General features: G+C 40.9%; 1 protein-coding gene across 11 annotated transcripts in view; it reads right to left on the bottom strand.

The window, feature by feature from the left end:
- Positions 1 to 11,352, bottom strand: part of WDR17 (WD repeat domain 17) — a 109,254-nt gene extending 97,902 nt beyond the window's left edge. For 5 of the 11 annotated variants that reach the window (XR_015249913.1, XM_086703120.1, XM_086703122.1 and 2 more), the window contains exon 1: positions 11,245 to 11,261. The gene's annotated coding sequence lies outside the window, so the exon portion shown is untranslated. Of the gene's footprint in view, positions 1 to 11,244 lie in introns of all 11 variants that reach the window. The other 6 variants (XM_086703119.1, XM_086703121.1, XM_086703123.1 and 3 more) reach the window with 4 other exon arrangements.
- Between the last annotated feature and the right edge of the window lie 1,488 nt (positions 11,353 to 12,840).

The following is a 12,840-nucleotide window of genomic DNA, read 5'->3' as shown; positions in this document are numbered from 1 at the left end:
GAAGACCAGTTTGAACTAGAGCAGGTGATTCAGATTGATGCTAATCACTTCTCTAGCCATAGAGATGTGATGGGAACACAACGATGGGAACACAGGTTCAAGGTGTCTCGGCGGGAAACTCAGGGCTTTGATAAGAACTGCTGGAAAAAGAGGCTCTATTTTACATCCACTTAAGCCATAGTCACTCTGAAATCTGAGCTCGTGCAACCATCTTGCTATCCTGAGAAGATACCAGGAATTGCCAGGGGATCCTACCTAGTTTGAGAAAGCGCCAGCACGGTAGAGAGGGGCTGAGTCACAATGATAGTAATTGAGCATTGAAGTTAGCTATGATACTTGCACTCTAACTCTAGACTTTTTATTTATATGAAGAGTAATACACATTGTATTTTCTGTTGCTGGAACCAGAACTGGCCCCGTAAGATCATGGAAAACATGCAGGCACACACATGCGTACACACAAACTTTCCTAGTAGCACTCAAAACACAGTCTCAGCATCATTCTTGTGAGGAATCCCCACTAAATACATAGGTTCTTTCATTGCTGTCTTGGGTCTTAGTGTTCTAGTGGATCATCCACAACATTGCTAGAAATTTTAAAAGGCTTTCTCCCAAGAAGTATGTATAAATTTACATCATCACTGCCTCACTAGCTGTCCCCGTTTAAAACAACAACATCTATGTCAATCAGAAAAATTCCACTATGTCGTGGGAGATACAGTGCTGCCGTTGTCATTCCCTTCAGGCACCTCTTCTCTGTCCTGTCCACTCAATTCATGATTTTTACATATACGTCCTCAGTGACTACAGAAAGACTCAGTGAGGGGCTCCTGGGTGGCTCAGTCGGTTGACATCTCACTATTGATTTCAGTTCAGTCATGATCCCAGGGTTGTGAGATTGAGCCCCGCACTGGGCTCCAGGCTGGGCGTGCAGCCTGCTTAAGATTCTCTCTCCCTCCCCACCTCTGCCCCTCCCCCACTCGTGCTCACTCTCAAAAATTAAAGTAAAAATAAATGAAAACTCAGCAACTAGAAAAAAATGGGACAAATGAGAGATAAGACAGAATACTGTACTCAAAGAAGTATAACTCTTTAGTGATATAATACAAAGGAAGGAAAAAGCAACAAGGTACTTGTATTTTTTATGTATTTTCTCCAACCATTTGGCCAAGGTAGAGGGGAGAAAATTCTATCTCAGCACAACAGAACCATACTGGGTAATGAAAAGCATGACAGATGATGGCAATTAGGCCCGGATATTGGCAAACATTTTTATCGATCTTGAGATTTTTATACTGATCAGATAGTGATGTAACTGATACATTGTCCCAGAACACAGCATTTGAGCCCTGCAGGCAGCAATCTGCATATTGTCTTTGGATGTCCTTTATGAGTCTCCTCCCATTCCAGAATGAGAATGAAGATATTAGATACCACCAGCTATGATCAAAAGGCTGTGGGATGAGATAGTCAAAACAATAATCCTGAAGAAAATAAAAAGCAACAGAAGATCCGTACCAAAGAGCAATAAAAGGCACAATTCAAACTGGAAAAACAAAACAAAACAAAAAAAAAAAACAAACCCCAAAATCTATTAGTGATTTCAGAAAACAAGCAAAAAAAAATTCAAAAACATTGTGGGAAAACAAAAAGATTTTTTTTTAATTAGAGACGAAATGAAATATACGGTGTACAGGGGATGAAACCCCAACCTACATATTATAAACATGTTTAGAGAAAACAGAAGCACAAGTAACAGAAATAAAAGCAACAACCCAAGAAGTAGCCAAAATAACATTATCTGGGCTGAAAAAGACCCTGATTAGGACCCTGAAAGCAGTCCTCGTTTCAAGCAAAATATGTATTACGGCAAAGTCAGGGCACTTCATTTATTTTTTTGTACGACCCTATGAGCATGTAAGTAGAATTTTTTTAAATGTTATGTACAAGTGCGGAAAATGCAGATTAACACATCTCACCACCGCACCAAATTCCAAAAATCAGCAGTACAATAACTATGTTAAATTCAGCCACTGTGATCTCACTATTCTATAAATGGACATTATAATTCATGTGTGAAGGGAAAATGAACCAACAGAAACGCACTGTCATACACACAAGGGTTTAGAAGGCAATTTATCCATGAAAAATTCATTTGAAAATTACTTGAATAAAAATTAGAGGCTTTTGGAGAGAGGCAAACCATAAAATGGATCCAACTGCAAAGAACAAACTGAGGGGGGCTGGAGAGGAGGTGAGTGGGTGGGGGATGGCGTAAATGGGTGATGGGCCGTAAGGGGGGCACTCGTTGGGATGAGCACTCTGTATTTAAGTGACGCGTCACTACATTCTACACCTGAAACCAGTATTACATAGTATGTTAACTAACTGAAATTTAAATGAAAACATCAAACTAAAAAAATAAAGTCTAGCTTGTCCGATATTTCAACGTTTTTTTTTTTTTGTTTTTGTTTTTTTTATTTATTTATTTTTGGGACAGAGAGAGACAGAGCATGAACGGGGGAGGGGCAGAGAGAGAGGGAGACACAGAATCGGAAACAGGCTCCAGGCTCCGAGCCATCAGCCCAGAGCCCGACGCGGGGCTCGAACTCACGGACCGCGAGATCGTGACCTGGCTGAAGTCGGATGCTTAACCGACTGCGCCACCCAGGCGCCCCTAGCTTGTCCGATATTTCAACGTTTTTTTTTTTTTGTTTTTGTTTTTTTTATTTATTTATTTTTGGGACAGAGAGAGACAGAGCATGAACGGGGGAGGGGCAGAGAGAGAGGGAGACACAGAATCGGAAACAGGCTCCAGGCTCCGAGCCATCAGCCCAGAGCCCGACGCGGGGCTCGAACTCACGGACCGCGAGATCGTGACCTGGCTGAAGTCGGATGCTTAACCGACTGCGCCACCCAGGCGCCCCTAGCTTGTCCGATATTTAAAAAAAAAATTTACAGGCTTTTAAAAAATTAAAACAACTCAAATATGGACGTTCATGCAATTTTAAAAATATATTAAGCAAATAAATCTGAATAGTTAAGTTCAATGGTTACAAAAATTCATATATCAAGAGTAATTACTGAAAGAGAAGACCAGAGAAGAGTTAGTTATAAAAATCTGAACATCTTGGTTTTCCCAAGTACTGAAGTTTTGGAAAAGAAGGAAACAAAGTATACTAAATTTCTCATTTCACAAAGGTAATCAATAGACACAATTTGTGTCTTGATATTTAGGGAGAAATTAACTCAAAGTATTTTTATAACTTAAAAATCATCATGAAATATTAAATTTTGTTATTTTTAAATTTTTTTTTTCAACGTTTATTTATTTTTGGGACAGAGAGAGACAGAGCATGAACGGGGGAGGGGCAGAGAGAGAGGGAGACACAGAATCGGAAACAGGCTCCAGGCTCTGAGCCATCAGCCCAGAGCCTGACGCGGGGCTCGAACTCAGGGACCGCGAGATCGTGACCTGGTTGAAGTCGGACGCTTAACCGACTGCGCCACCCAGGCGCCCCTAAATTTTGTTATTTTTATGTTAAAATAGACTATAAATTAAGTTCAAAGAAAATAATCAGACAAAAATGTATAAACATATATATAACATCTTAATATGCAAACACTGGTACCCAGCAGGTTTGAGAAACAGTAAGAAAAATTAATAAAAGGGACTGAAAGTGTATTCAAAGGTCAGAGATATATCAGGATGCAGATATTCAAGGTAGTTTTGTTTAACTCACCTTTATACTCCCTAGAATTTTGCAAATTTTCTTAACTGCATTGATTATATTAATTAAAAAACAACAACATAAAAACACCTTGCTGAAAATCAGTGTTTAAAATTTTAATACAGGGGCATCCGGGTGGTTCAGTCTGTTGAGCATATGACTCTTGATTTTGGCCCAGGTCACAAACTCATGGTTCATGGGTTTGAGCCCTGCACCAGGCTCTGTACCGACAGTGCAGAAACCTGCTTGGGATTCTCTCTCTCTGCCTCTCCCCAGCTCGAGTGCTCGCTGTCTCTCTCTCTCAACATAAATAAATAAACTTTAAGAATAAATAAATAAAAATTTTAATACATTATACAGTTATGCAAAAATATTTTTATAATCATATATCAATATGTGCTTATTCGAAAACATTTAGAAACTGCCCAAAAATGGGAAGGATTTTTTTTTTTAATCGGCCACTGGCCCACTCATTTGAGATCTTTCTCCTCTGTCTAGTATCCATAATTCTAAATGACCGCTATTCTCACTGATAGGTAGAGCCACGGATTATCAAGGACGAATGAAATTTTAAAAGACCTCTAAATCATCTCAGAGTGTGTGTCTCAGATCTCCTGCATCAGAATTAACTGAGAAACTTGCAAAAACATGCAGATTCCTGGATCACACCCCAAAGCTAGTGGATCAAAATCTTCGGGTAAAGCCTGGAAACTTGCTTTTTAACATTACTACCAGATGACTTATATGCACAGTAAAGGTGGAGAACCACTTACTTAGTTTAATGGCGCAAAGATAATTTAGCCGAAAAGCTGCCTCTGGTGTCTTGTACTGATCAAGATTCATCTCTCAAATTTCTATCATTCCTAGGTTTACCTTTCATGTGCTTGGCGGGGCAGTTTATCCAAGCATGCCCGACATATGTCAAATCATGATGTTCTTAAAAGCTTACACGGTAAAATAGGTCACAACAAGCACAGTATTAACCTGCATTAAAATCCTGGATTAGGCAGCAAATAGAAAAGACCAAGGTCATTATGGTAGTTCTGGTTTGCACGCAAAATGACCACTACGCCAGTACGAATTCCAATCTGATCAGTAATACACAGGAATTACAAGTAAGATCAAGACACGGATTCAAAGACGCAGCCTAAGTGAATGGAGTTATTCTATCATCCGCCTACATACTTATTTTATCACCCATCTGCATATTTATTTTTATACTTTCCTACATTTTATCCAGCAAAAGGAAAATTCCATGAATTATGGAATTACATCTCTCTAGGTGCTTGGAGGATTACAGAATCTCCTGAGCGGCAATGTGGGGCAATTTTTAATTTGACTAAAGTAATCCGCTTTTCTTAAACAATATGATCATTTATATACCTTCAGTGTGACCATTCTGAGTCAGCTGAAGAAAAGTAGAGGAGTGAAATCATATGTTTTCATCCATAAACTAGTAAGTTTGAAGTCAATATTCCACTGAGAGAGACATTTGATATAAACATCTATTTATCATAAAAAAAGGATTATTTCCATATAGGGTATGGCAAGAATGTGTAACCTTAGTTCTATAAACAGGATCATTCCTGCTGAAGAAAGACTTGAGAAGCTATACCATGAATCATTCTGTAAACCTGAGGATCCCCGCCCCCTTCTAATTAATCTGTCCTGTGGGTTGGATTATTCATATGAGTTTTTAAGGTAGGGTGGCCTTTGTCTGTGAAAATCATGATTCCCATTTGGCAGAAGCTGTTATTCGGACTGGCATTTTCTTGTTCTAGACAAGGTGTGTTAGAAAATTATTTTGATGGAGCACCTGGGTGGCTCAGTCAGTTAAGCTTCCGACTATTGATTTCAGCTCAGATCATGATCTCACAATTCCTGAGATGGAGCCCCACATTGGGCTCCAAGCTGACAGGGCAGAGTCTGCTGGGGATTATCTTTCCTTCTCTCTCTGTCCCACCCCCACTCATGCGCTCACATGTGCATGCCCTCTCTCAAAATAAATAAATAAATATATTTTGGCAAGTCAATTTAGAAAAACTAGCAAAGGAAATCCAATGGTTTTAAAGCTTAAAAGCTTTAAAATGAAAAGAAATAGTCCGTATAATGTCACTAAATCCAAAAATGTCTTCAACGTATGCATGCCTGAGTTGCACTGATAGAAGGCCTGAGATGAATCCTAAAGTTTGAGAAGTGAAGGGTTGTATAGGCTAAGGCAGGGCCAATGCAGATCAGGTAAATTGTTAATCTACTTAGTAGCCCATCTGTCAAAAATTATGCCCCTGGCCAACATAAAATTCCCCTTAAAGATGGATAGTGAAGGTGATACATTATGTCCAAAAAGATACTATCCCATGTTTATGAAATGTAGCCACTATTGTATTTTCAGGTGGATTCATTTACTTAGCAGTTCCTGGTGCTCCCAAGTAAAGTTTCAAAAGGGGAAGCATACATGGCCATTAGCAGCTCATGAGGGGACTGGGTCCAAAGGCATAACGCACCTTATATCAATCAGTACTTCCCAAACTCTACTTGGTTAAGAATCACTTGAGGCTTATTAAAACACAGATTCTGGTTTGCTAGGGGTGTGGCCTGAGGATGTGCATTTCCATCCAGCTCCAAGGAGATGCAGTTGCTGCTGGTGCAAGGCACACCTGGACTAACACTGCTCTAGACGGCTCTGGTATCAAAGTGGCACGAGGTCTAGAAAATAAACATCTAACTTCAAACTGTTGCCCAATGGTAACCACCATCCAGGCTGCACATGTGACTTCTGAAAGCTTCTTAGTTCTAGTCTTACCACCCAATTGTAGGTGTGATGGCTCTGTACACTTATGTACCACTGAGATTCATTAGGATAAAGAATTTCTAAGGTAACTGGATGCCAAAAAATCACAAAGGACTTTACAGCAAAACTCAACTTGTATTAACGAGAAAATTAAAAAATGGCACAAACTGTGGGAAAACACTTTTTAACCAGTATTTTAAGTAAACTTTCTAGGAGACCAAACCCATGTACGATGTTCATTTTGTACAGTTATTATTTTAACAATATAGAATAAATATAAGCCATCTAAATCCTTGACTACTCAAACTTTTGAATTAGTCATTTGAAAAAATACAATGGAAGAGAAAATGATGCTGGTGATCACCTCTTCCACAGATTCACTCTGAGCAACACATCATTGTGTGTGTTGTGATCTCATCCAAAATAAGTGTTAGATTAACTGGTCTCTAAGGACCCTTCTGGCCAAAATTCTGAAATGAACCCTTCAAAACCATTACCATGTTTACCTTAAAAATAAAATGTTGCTTAACTCTTCATTAAAACTCATTCATAATGTTTTATTTCAAAGGACCAAGCTTAAATATTACCTATTTCATATTAACCAACCATCCAATTCTCAAGGCTCCAGGTGGGGCTGTTATATATTGGAAAATGAAGGTTTTCCTACAGCACATCAACATGAGTGCTCGGTGTGATGAGAATGATCTTCCACTTTCCAATTTGAGAGTAAATTGTGTGTGTGTGTGTGTGTGTGTGTGTATGTGTGTGTGTGTGGTAAGAAACCGAACTTATCACACATAATTGCAAATGAGGATGCCGGGGATACTGGTTGATGCTCACAACCTAACGTGTCAACACTGTGGAAGATAATGACGAACCTAAGAATAAGGAAAACTACTGAACTCCTCTCCTGTGAGTTCTCAATGTCTGAGCATTCGGATCTACGAACCAAGTGTTGAATGTTGTGACATCCCCACCAAAGCATGAAAAATCATTTCCTACATCTTTTGATAGTTTTCCTGAACATGACAACTATCAGTCATCCCTATAATAGCAAATAACAGTAACAAATTATCTCCCATATGGTCTTAGTGTAGATTTATATGACTTACTGTTGTTACTATAGATAGATAATTAAAATGCAGAATTCCAGAGTTTTAGGAGGTCATCAGGCTAGAAAATCATACTTTGGAAGTACATGTAAAGTAATAAAAAGTAAGACTTCTGTCATTGTTTTTTTAAATTATCTCACTCAAGTAGCCAATAATGTCACATCTGGATCACAAGTGCCACCAACGGCTTCAATTGCAGGTTCCCCCCCTTTTTTTTTTTTTTACAAAGTCTAGCCTATTTCAAATGTTTGAATTTCTCTCCAGTTATATACAGATATCTATATAAAATATAGATATTTTTTCTAGGCATTGAAATCAAGTAACAACAATCTGAACCCTCTATCCTAATGTTTTACCACCAGAACTTTTGAAATCCTTCTAATCAATCATGACGGGATTATTTTCTTTAGCTATACAAAGGCATAGGTCAAAGCTGGTCATTTACATTTCCCTACCAATATTTGTAACCAAAGTCACAAATCCTTCTTGAACATTTTAAGTAACCTCAGGTAAGACAAAAGATTTTCCTTTGGGTTTTGTTTCTGTATAGAGTAAATTCTTTGGGGAATTTCTGAAATTCTCTTTAGGCATCCACATCTCATTTCTTGCTCACAAATCTCCAGGAATAGTGTCATCAACAGTGAGAGAATAATTACCATGTAATTATCACAGAACACAGCAGGTCTTGGATGTTGAAAAGTGCCAAGCAATTCTTAATGTATCTTTCTGATACAAAAGAAGTCAGAGTTAATAAGAAACTCCTCCCAAATTCCTAACATGATTTTTATGGATTAAAATACTCTCAGTAAAATACTCTGTTCCTGAAAACACACTAAAAGCTGTATGCCTTCACTCTAATATTTCAATCTGCTAAATGGAATAGACATACAAAAGATAAAATGACAGAACTCATCAATTGCACAAAGTTGTATATACCTCATTATACCATGAAGAGCTGAGTAAACTGCTTATTCGGTCATCTGATAAACTTACCTTTCTGGCATGTATTAGATTTCAAATACACTCTAGAATATAGGAAGGAAATGTAAATCCTTCGCCATTGTTTGAATTTCACCTTAGTCTTCATTACAGAGTTCAGGCAAACAAAATTAGGTAATCTGGAGAATTTGAACCAATTTTATTGATCATGATAATCTAATCACTTATGTTGGACTTCTAGGATCTATCAGGGTGAAAAAACCAAAACTATAGCTGTTCCTAATCTTCTCTGAGTGATTTCAAAACCGCCACTGGCTTCTCCAAGCCCAGGCTGAGGGTATACCTACAGGCAAGAGAGAACAACAAAAACATTCTAGCCCTCACAGTCCCTCTACTGGGAGAAGATTTAAAAACTTTTTTTTTTTTCCAGGGGTGCCTGGGTGGCTCAGTCGGTTAAGCGTCCAACTTTGGCTCAGGTCATGATCTCACAGTTCATGTGCTGAGCCCCACGTCTGTGCTGACAGCTCAGAGCCTGGAGCCTGCCTCAGATTCTGTCTCCCTCTCTCTCTACCCCTTCCCCCCTCATGTTCTGCCTCTCTCTCTCAAAAATAAACAGACGTTTAAAAGTTTTTTCAACATTTTTTTCCAAAGCTAAATTTGTGATAAATTCATTACTATGCTAAATTACTATGCTAAACTACTAAGCTAAATTCATTACTATGTAATGAATAAGAGTCAAAAAATTTTAGGACACCAATATTAGGAATAACAAATAAAAAGAATGAAGAATTTTTAAACTTTCCAGTAAATATATTTGCTTTCCCCCCCCAGAGATACCCACAGTTCTTTATGTATTTCTATAAATATTAACGCAGGAGAAATTCAGATCAATATAAATAATAATATTCAACTAGCCATTTTAATATAAAGTTTAAAGACCTCACTTAAGAAAATATGATTTTTTATATTGCATATAAAAAATAAATACAGTGCCCATTATATTTTGGGCTGTTAAGGAAGGAAGCAAGGAAGGAAAGAAGGTTTTTCTTTCCATGCATGCCCTTTGAAATAGGCCCCTGGTTTATTCCAATTGAGAAGACTTCCCAAAAACTCAATGTAATGACCTAAAACTAGCATTTGTAACATTAATCTCTAATCCACTAATGTTTCCCCAAATTTTGAGTTAACGGACCATTTTTCATAGTCACTTAATTACTGTTTCAATGCTAGATCACAGAACAGTGAAAGACTGTCAGATTTCCTCCTTCACACAGGTAAGACACAACTATGCCCATCTCCTTGCACACCTAGGCCAGTGAGGCAGAATCCCAAAAGGATGGAACAGGGTGCTTTTTCCCCAGGGGCTGCGTCACCAGAGGCCCCGCACCGGCTCCTCTATAGCAGAGCAGTGCAAATACCCAACACCTGCGGTGTTCTAGCATAATCACCTGGAGATTATTCTCTCACTGGGGAGGAGATTATTCCCGGAGATCTGTGAGCAAGAGATACAGACACCTAAAGAGAATTTTAGAAATTCCCCCCCCAAAGAATTCACGCTATAAAGAAAACGTAGAGGAAAACCTTTTTCTTACCTGAGGTTCCTTAAAATGTTCAAGAAGGACTTGTAACTTTGGTTATAAAAATTGGTAGGGAGGGGAACCTGGGTGGCTCAGCCGGTTAAGCACGAGACTGTCCATTTCAGCTCCGATCATGATCTCATGGTTCGTGGGTTCCGCCCTGGGTCTGGCTCTGTGCTGACAGCGCGGAGCCTGCTTGGGATTCTCTCTCCCTCTTTCTGCCCCTCCCCTGCTCGCTCTCTGTCTCCCTCTCAAAATAAATAAACCTAAAAAAAAAAAAATTGGTAGGGAAAATAAGTTTCTCTGGGGGATATTTCCGAAACACTCAGGGAAACATTCAGAAATGTAATCTCTCCGTTCAAAGCCTTGTGAAAGGCTCCATCAATCCATCAAAAGAAGTTACAAAAACATGTGGGTTAGATTTGGTACATAATCAAACTTCACTAAATTTCATTTAAATCAATGGCTTTTAATGTAGTAAAAATGAAAAAGTCAGCTTAAATTTGCTCCTTTTAATATGTGTATGCAAAATACAAATATGTGTACTTAATATTTGTATGCAAAACTCTGGGGACCTGTGGGTGGAAAAGCAGGAAAACATTGTATTTTTATGATTTACCACAGGCTATGCCTCTCACACTTAATACCGTCTTTTTTTTTTTTTTTTTTTCCTTTTCACTCAGTAAAACCTGAATATTAAGACCATCTTCGAAAGGGCTGGTAGTCAGTACAGAAGCGCCTGGCGGGCACAGATGTGAATAACAACCTGGCTCCGGTAGTACAAATACTTAATAACCTTAAGAATCAGAATGGTGTCCCTCGTCGTGGCCGCTTTACACCCCAGGCGCAGCTCAGATAAACCCACGCTGGCTGCGCGTTGTGCCTCGTGATAATCAGGTGCGAGACCCGAAAACTCCGAAGCTTCGCCCGCCAGCAACGTCGTGTGCAAATCCCAGGAGGGCGCGCTCAGCCCCGGTGTGCGGTCCCCACGGGCGCGCTCGCACGCCGGATCCTGCGACGCCACCGCGGTTCGAAGACCACCGTTCACGCCCGCGCCCGCCCCGCTCTCACCCTGCGCCCCGCGGGCTCCTTACCTGGAGGAGGCGGCGACCGCAGCGGCGGACAGCGGAAGGTGCTGAAGCGGGAGCGGCGGCGGCGGCGGCGGCGGCGCAAGATCAGCCCGCGTGCGCCCCGCCCTCCCCGCCTGCGCGCCGCCCTCCCCGCCTGCGCGCCGCGGGCTCGCGGGGCGGGGCGGCCGGGCCGCGGGTTGCGGGGGGGTGGGGCGCGGGGAGGGCGGGGCTCTTCGCGCTGGACCACGCGCCCCGCTCTCCTGGGCCCTCCAGGAAGGCCACGTGACGGCCACGCTGGTCCCTGATTGGAGCGCCAGGCGGAGAGGGGGCAGCGGCGCCTGACCCGGGAGAGGGTGGGTGGGGGAGGCTGGTTACCTGGCAACGGGGAGTCTGCGCGGAGGACGCCGTTCCTGGCATTGGCGGAGCTGCTGCAGAGTTTACAGCGAGGCTGAAAGTGGAGGAAAGCAGTTGAGCCGCCGGCGTTCTCACAACCCAACATATTCCACATACCGCGTCCGCACTTTCTAGGGAAATGAGTCAAATATGCAATAAATGACTCACCCCGTCTTCTTGAGGGGCGTGGAGGACGGCGTTGAGCCTCCTTCAGCGGCGAGGCTGCACTGGTCATGAACTGTCATCACCTGGAATGGGAATGCGTGCAAAACGCTCTCTCCTGCGCTTCATTAGTCTCATTGGGCTCAGGTAGCTCAGTAGGAGACCACTTTGGAGGCGATTATTTGTCTTTATTAGTGGAGTGCTAGGTAGATAATACACCTGCCATCAATGTGTGCAAAGCTGACATTTTCCTTGTGGAAATCTGGTTCAGTGGAAATGCTTGGTACTGTCATTCGTAATTTCTTCCTATCTCTGAAACATCTTCACTATTTACAGCCCTTATCAAACACACTGAAGAAAATAAGGCTCGGGATAAAGGATATTTAACAACAATTATTGAACTCGAATTATATGTCAGACTCTAGATAGTTAGTAATAAACTAATTAATAAATTAATCTCCCCAACCAGAGAAATTGCCTGGACATAATTCCTATCCATCTGTGCCATAGATTTTTCTCCTCTTCTAAAATATTCTCCGCAGACCGTACCCCATTACAGCACTTAACATTCTGTTTTGCAAATTAAAATTCACTTGAAAGTTGCCTTTCCACATAGACAATACAGTGTTTAAAAACTGGAATCAGTGCTTACAATAATTTTTTTAAATTTTTATTTATTCTGAGAGACAGCACGTGTGGGCAGGGAAGGAGCAGAGAGAGCGGGAGAGAAAGAATCCCAAGCAGGCTTTGCGCACTGTTGCAAGACTTGATCCCAGGACCTCCAGATCACAAACCTGAGCCCATATTGAGCCTGATGCTTACCTGACTGAGCCACCCAAACATCCCAGTTCTTAGAACTCTTGCCTACATTCTAAAAAGGTGCTTGATGAATAGCAGGTCTTTGATAACGGATGGATGGATGGATGGATGGATGGATGGATGGATGGATGGATGGATAAATTAGCATATGATCTACCAGAGAAAGTAGAGAGGGCAACAACTTAGTATAATTCCCATGTAAGCTCTGAAACACGGTTGTGTAACAGTCTTATGAGATGATTCCAG

The sequence above is a fragment of the Puma concolor genome, chromosome B1, assembly GCF_028749965.1.
Source record: "Puma concolor isolate L17-30 chromosome B1, mPumCon1.1.hap2, whole genome shotgun sequence".
NCBI lineage: Eukaryota > Metazoa > Chordata > Mammalia > Carnivora > Felidae > Puma > Puma concolor.
Note: the sequence above shows the minus strand (reverse complement) of the source record. Positions and strands in the feature narration are given on the sequence as shown.